The 6385-nt window shown below is 43.2% G+C and overlaps 1 pseudogene; it reads left to right on the top strand.

The window, feature by feature from the left end:
- The first annotated feature begins 201 nt into the window (after positions 1-201).
- LOC122127779 lies at positions 202-2020 on the top strand (annotated as a pseudogene).
- The last annotated feature ends 4365 nt before the right edge of the window (positions 2021-6385 follow it).

Genomic DNA, 6385 nt, shown 5'->3' on the forward strand with positions numbered 1-6385 from the left:
TACCCCAGCTCAGCAACAGCCACTGGCCCAGCACACAAGAATTCTCCTTGGGGGATGGGGATGGCAGCGGCAGCTGGCGATGAGCGGCGGGAGAGCGTGAGGAGCAGGCGGACAAGGCTGGGGGGGCCCAGGAGCGCCAGCCGCAGGGCAGAGGGTGGGGGCGCGAGCACAGCGGGCGGCGGCGAGGCAGCAGCAGAGAAGATGGTGGACAGCGACAGCGGCAGCGAGCACGGCGGCAGTGGCGGCGGCAGCAGCTGGCAGGGAGGCTTCCAGCCCGCACCCCGTGGTGGCGGCAAGCAGGAGACGCAGGAGCTGGCCTCGAAGCGGCTGGACATCCAGAACAAGCGCTTCTACCTGGACGTGAAGCAGAACACCAAGGGCCGCTTCCTGAAGATCGCTGAGGTGGGCGCAGGCGGCTCCAAGAGCCGCCTCACGCTGTCCATTTTGGTGGTGGCCAAGTTCCGCGACTGGCTGCACGACATCATCGAGCACTATGGGCAGCTGGGCCCCAGCAGTCCCGAGCAGCTGGCAGTGGGCACAGAGGAGGGCGGCGGGCCCGGCACTCCTCAGTTCAACCACTTTGGAAAGCAGTATGGAGGTTCCTCAAAAGACTTCACATAGAACTCCCCTATGACCCAGCAATCCCACTTTTGGGCATTTACCCAAATGTTTATAAACAAGACCACACTAAAGCTACCAGCACAACTATGTTTATTGCAGCATTATTTACCATAGCTAAGATATGGAACCAACCCAGATGCCCCTCAGTAGATGAATGGATCAAGAAAATGTGGTATATATACACAATGGAATTCTATGCCTCCATCAGAAAGAATGACATTTCCCCATTTGTTAGGAAATGGAAAGGCTTGGAAAAAATTATATTAAGTGAAGTAAGCCAGGACCAAAGAAACATAGGTCCCATGGTTTCCCTTATTTGCAATATCTAGTACATCTATGAGTCAAGCGGAAAAGGTCAGATAATGTGATGTTAGGAAAACAAACCCTTAAATATGTATTTTAATGTTTTTTTTTCTTTCATGCATGTGTTTCTAACGCATTTATAAGATTATTTCTTTGTTGCTTTGTATGTCCCTCCCCCACAGTGTAACCCCCGCTTTCACTATATTTGATGTCAGTATAAGTTGTGGAGGAGATGGGGACAAACAAGTCGTTTAAGGATTCAGGTGGACCTGTTGCAACCATGAGAAGTACAAAATGTCATGTCAAAAACGAGCTTTACAATGTCGGTGTGGGGGGGGGTGGGGGGGAAGGATTGGGTGGGGGGGAGGGGGGAGGTTGGGAAGGGAGGTGAAGGGTAAACAAAGGAGGAGGCTGCAATGCTTGGTAAGAAATGTATGCATTATCCTGCCCATGTAATTGTAACCCCTCTGTACAGTATGTTCTCAAATAAAATAAAATTAAATTAAAAAAAAAAGAGCGAGTTCCTGGTGCGCAAGAACTGCAAATACTACCTGGATCTCAAGGAGAACCAGCGCGGCTGCTTCCTGCGCATCCGCCAGACCCTCAACCGCAGCGGCGGTGGCTTTGGCGCCTGGTGGCCTGGTGGCCTCCAGAGCGGCCAGACCATCGTGCTGCCTGCGCAAGGTCTCATCGAATTCCGACATACTCACCTAGCTCATCGACCACTAGGGAGGCGAGGAGGACGAGCTGGCCGGAGGCCCAAGAGGCGGTGCCGGCAGCCCCGGGGGGGGGGGGGGGGAGGGGGCTGTGCGGGGAACTCCCGGAGGGCACCTCTATTACTGTGGACTCCAAACGTTTCTTCTTCGATGTGGGCTGCAACAAGTATGGAGTTTTTCTACGTGTGAGTGAGGTGAAGCCGTCCTACCGCAATGCCATCACCATGCCCTTCAAGGCCTGGAGCAAGTTTGGTGGCGTCTTCTGCCGGTATGCGGATGAGATGAAAGAAATCCAGGAGCAGCAGAGGGATAAGCTTTATGAGCGTCGTGCTGGGGGGGAGGGTGAGGAGTCCTAAGGCGAGGAGGTGGATGAGGATTGAAATGGCAGCTTTCCCCCCTGGCCTCCCCCACCCTGTTACCCGCACCCCCCACCCCCCATCCCCCTGGCTAGTTCCCATTCTTGCTCATTCCCCTGTGAGCTAGTGGAGAGGGAGCCCGGGAGGCCACCAAGGGAGAAAAAAAAACCAACAAAATTAAAAAAAAATAATATAGTTAAGAGAAATAACCATAAGACAACAGTCTTGAACAGTGAGTAAAGCAGTAAAGTTCCAGAAATTGACAGCAACCTGCAAAGAGAGGACAACAGCATCTCCTCACCTGCAAGAGTCTCAGCTTCTATTTCCCACCCGAGGTTCCTAAGCTCATCTAGATAATCCTGAAGGGGATAGATTTCGAGTCTGGGCCCCTAAACACATCTGACTTACCCAGATCCATCTGTGTATAACAGTTGAATTTGTGTTGTACCTGGATAAATCTAAAGTATCTCTCCAGGCCTAGCCGCCGTTGCAGTGTCTATCCTTCACCTTCATTGTAATCAGCCTTTTGGATCGAGATCTGCACAGAAATTCTTGAGACAGAGAGACCTTTGCAGTTACCCAGTCCTGAGAGTCCAGGTTTATGAAAAGGAATGCAACTTTACACAATCATGGACAAGGCAAAAAAGAATTCAAGAAGCCATCAGCAAATCAAAACAAATTGGATTGTTTTTTAATGGTTTTGCATGGAATCTGGCCCCATGTCTTTTCTTTGCAGAATTGTTTTCCAGGATGCGAAAATTCAAAAGCCAATGCTTGAACTAGAGAATTCATTACTAAAATAGTTTAAAAGTTGGGCAAAAGGAATTTTTTTTTACATTGGGGGTTTTACATTGGGGGTTGCTGAGGTAGGCACAATAAGTCAGGCATAAAGCACAAGGCAAACTCGTTGAGTGGATGGGTTGCTGCTCACTAAAGTTCTTCCCTTGATCTCTAAAGGTGGAGGTCATTACCAAGAAGTGGCATTGGTGTGAATGAGAGCCAGATCCCATGGCTCTACTATATGAGCCAGTGAATTGTGGCTAATTTGGCTGTTACAGCCACTGGTTGGCTGCATTTTTAACTGTAAAACTTGATGATTTTCTGAAAAAGGAACAGTATGGCTACAAGCCTGAGCTTTAATGGAATATGCATCCTCACAGAGAAGTTGGAAATAACTAAAACTGAAGTCTTAATTCACCTTCAGTTTAATCTGTGGATTTGTTCAAATACTAAAGATCCTCAGGTTCAGAATTCCAGCATCATTTCTTCTTTAAAACAAATTTTTAAGAACTTGATCCATCTTATTAGTACCTCACAATCAAAGTTGGCAAATGATGGATGAATGATTCAAGCAGTGCACCCGGTGGAAGCTGATGTGAACGTGAATATGCTGACTATATCCTGGAAGCATTTTTATACCATCTTGAAATTGCAACATACTGGCATTGGCCAGTTTATCCAGCTGTCTTTCAAGAATAAAAGTTGGGGTTTTCATGGATCGCCTCTTCTATATTTTAAATGGATTTTCAGTAGAAATGATTTTTGTTAATCAAGTTAATCCCACCCCATCAAAAGGTATTTCTAGAAATGTCACAGGCCTAGGAAACTTTGAATTGAATGGGAGCTAATGTTCTTTCCAAAGTTTTCAGGTATTCTTTGTGTGACACCTTCTCAACCAGGAGGCAAGTAACCCCATCTCCACAATCTTAGTATTTTTTTTAACTGCATGCCTGTCCTTTATTTGAGCTGCCTTTTTAATTTATTGCGTATCCTTTTTATTATCTTATTTTGGTATTCAATCTATACAATCTTTTTGTATTTATTGGGAAATAAGTAAAATACAAAAAGGTCATTTTCATGTATTTGTGGCTGAGAGGGAGATACTTGTGTATATAAAATTAGGCTTTTTAAAAAAAAAACTAGACTATGACTCAAAATAATGTTGATCTTAGGTTCAAAGAAATAGAAGAGCCACAAACATTGGTGCCCTTTTCAGACTATTTCTCTACTCACATCATTCATAGAATTTTTAAACGTTTTTTAAAGCTTTTCTTTTCAATTTTTCTCCGTTGCCAAGAATGTTTCCTAAATTGTATGGGAGCAATATTATTTTTGATGTTTTAATGACATCCGTATACTTGTACTGTATTTTGTACCACAAGGCAGCTGTTTACAATAATGTCCTGCTGTATTTACCTATGTGTTTTGAGTGTTTTGTTTCTTTGCTGCGGAGAACAAATTCCTAGTTTTAGTAAAGGAGATGAGAAGCTAGCATTAGGCTTGCAAAAACTGTTTAAGTTTCAACTCTGAGGTAGCAATGGAAATTAAGGTTGCAGCTATTAGTTGATCGCTGTAACTTTTGCATTTTCAAATCATGTACAATTCCTGTATAGACCAACTTATTTTCTTGCTTCAGTGGTGATTCTGTTGCTCAGCTGCAGTGAGCCAGTTCAATTTTGCAAAGGTGCAGTACCTCTCCTTTTCAAGGGAGTGGTTTATTAATCTGTTTTCTTTTCTTTTTATTTGGCTGAATTGCAGTAACTAGCCTTGCTTTTCTATTCTGTAGAAATGACAGGGTCTTCACAATCCTTTACCAGTGGCTACTCAGCTATAATTAGCTGAATAGAAAGAATGTGGAAGTGGTCTGAGGCATATAGAGTATATGCCAAGAACACTACCATACATGGCATCAGCTTTGGTTACCAGAGAAATTTTCTTAGTCATTAGACCATATAACAGTTATATATCATATGGAAGTCTTTAGATATCAATTTGAGAATCCTCCAAAAAAGGAGCAAAGAATGCGTAAGCTAGGTGTTGGCAAAAGTAATTTATATTAAAATTTTGACCTGCCTGTGTAAGATTAAGTGTGAATGTCCTAGTGGTGGGTTTTTAAGTCTTAAACCAATCTCTGAGGCTTATTTTTCCTGCAGGGGTGTTTAATTGCCTCTCTTCCACTGTAGGAAGATTGCAGAAGGATGTAGATTAATTGTAGCATTTCACTGATCCTCATTCCTGTGACTAGGCACAATAGAAATCTGCAGAGCATGGAGATTCATTCATTAATACTAGCTTATTAAAGGAAATAGTCTTTGTTCCAGTTAGATAATGGCATTATACAAACTCTGGGAAGCAACTAACTTTTTTGTTTTGTTTTTAGCTGCTTACTACAAACGCTTTAGAAGTTGTTTTTAAAATTTGGCAAACATCCCAGCTAATGAAAATAGTTAAATTCCTTAGAAGTAGGGAACTAAGACTCCTTTTCAAAAAATTGAGTTTTATTTCAAACTAGCTACAGAGATAAGCCTTTTTTTTTTCAAACAGTCAAAAGAGTCGGGAAAAACCAGTTGTTTAAGGATACAGGTGGACCTGTTGCAACAATGAGAAGTACAAGTTGTCATGTCCAAAACGAGCTTTACAATGTCGGTGTGGGGGGGTGGGGGGGAAGGAGAAGGATTGGGATTAGGGGGGGAGGGGGGAGGCTGGGAAGGGATGTGAAGGATAAACAAAGGAGCAGGCTGCAATGCTTGGTAAGAAATGTACGCATTATCCTTCCCATGTAACTGTAACTCCTCTGTACAGTATGTTCACAAATAAAATTAAATTAAATTAAAAAAAAAAAAAGAGTCGGTCTCTGTGAAGAGATGTAACTCTTTAGGTTTCTATTGTCCCTTCTCATCATTTCAGCAAGTGAAATGGTAAATCTGGTGAGCAGATCTTTCAGTGCATATGCTGCACCAAACAAAATGTCAGTCTGTATAGCACCAAAAATCAAACTGAAAAGTAAACCAAAAACCCCCAAATACCCTATGGAACTGTTGGAGGCATATAGGTGGTACAACTGGCTGTAGCTGTGGTACACACATGGCTACTTGTCATGTCACTTTCCATAATTATTTACTACAGAATGATTGAGAGACTTTTGGTGCAGGCAGCCATTAACCTCCTGCTTCCTTTGTTACCTCTGGGTCACTTTGCAGTAAATTGCCGGTCTTTTAAGAGATTCAAGCTTCGGTTTTCTCAAAACAAAACAATTATCTTGTCTTATCTGAAAATGCAGCGTTGTGGGCAAAAGAGGCTGGTTATAATAATGCCCTCATATTGAGTGGTCTGTAAATGGCTGCACACTTCAGGCACTGTTGTTGCTGAAGTTGCTTAAATATGACCTTGACTGGCTTTACAGGGAAGTAGAATGTAATCTACACAAGGTGACTGTGCATCTACCTTGCTCTTGAGGTGGATAAAATTAAGAAGCTGGAGTGTGTAAGCCATGCACATAAGTATTCTTCACTGAAAATTTTGTTTTCATTTTTAACCCAGTTATGTACTTTGTCCAATGCACAACTGATCTCTCAGTAGATATTCATTTGAAAATCGTGTGGCCTTGAT

Source organism: Dipodomys spectabilis, unplaced genomic scaffold (genome assembly GCF_019054845.1).
Source record: "Dipodomys spectabilis isolate Male_0828 unplaced genomic scaffold, ASM1905484v1 ptg000312l, whole genome shotgun sequence".
Taxonomy (NCBI): Eukaryota; Metazoa; Chordata; class Mammalia; order Rodentia; family Heteromyidae; genus Dipodomys; species Dipodomys spectabilis.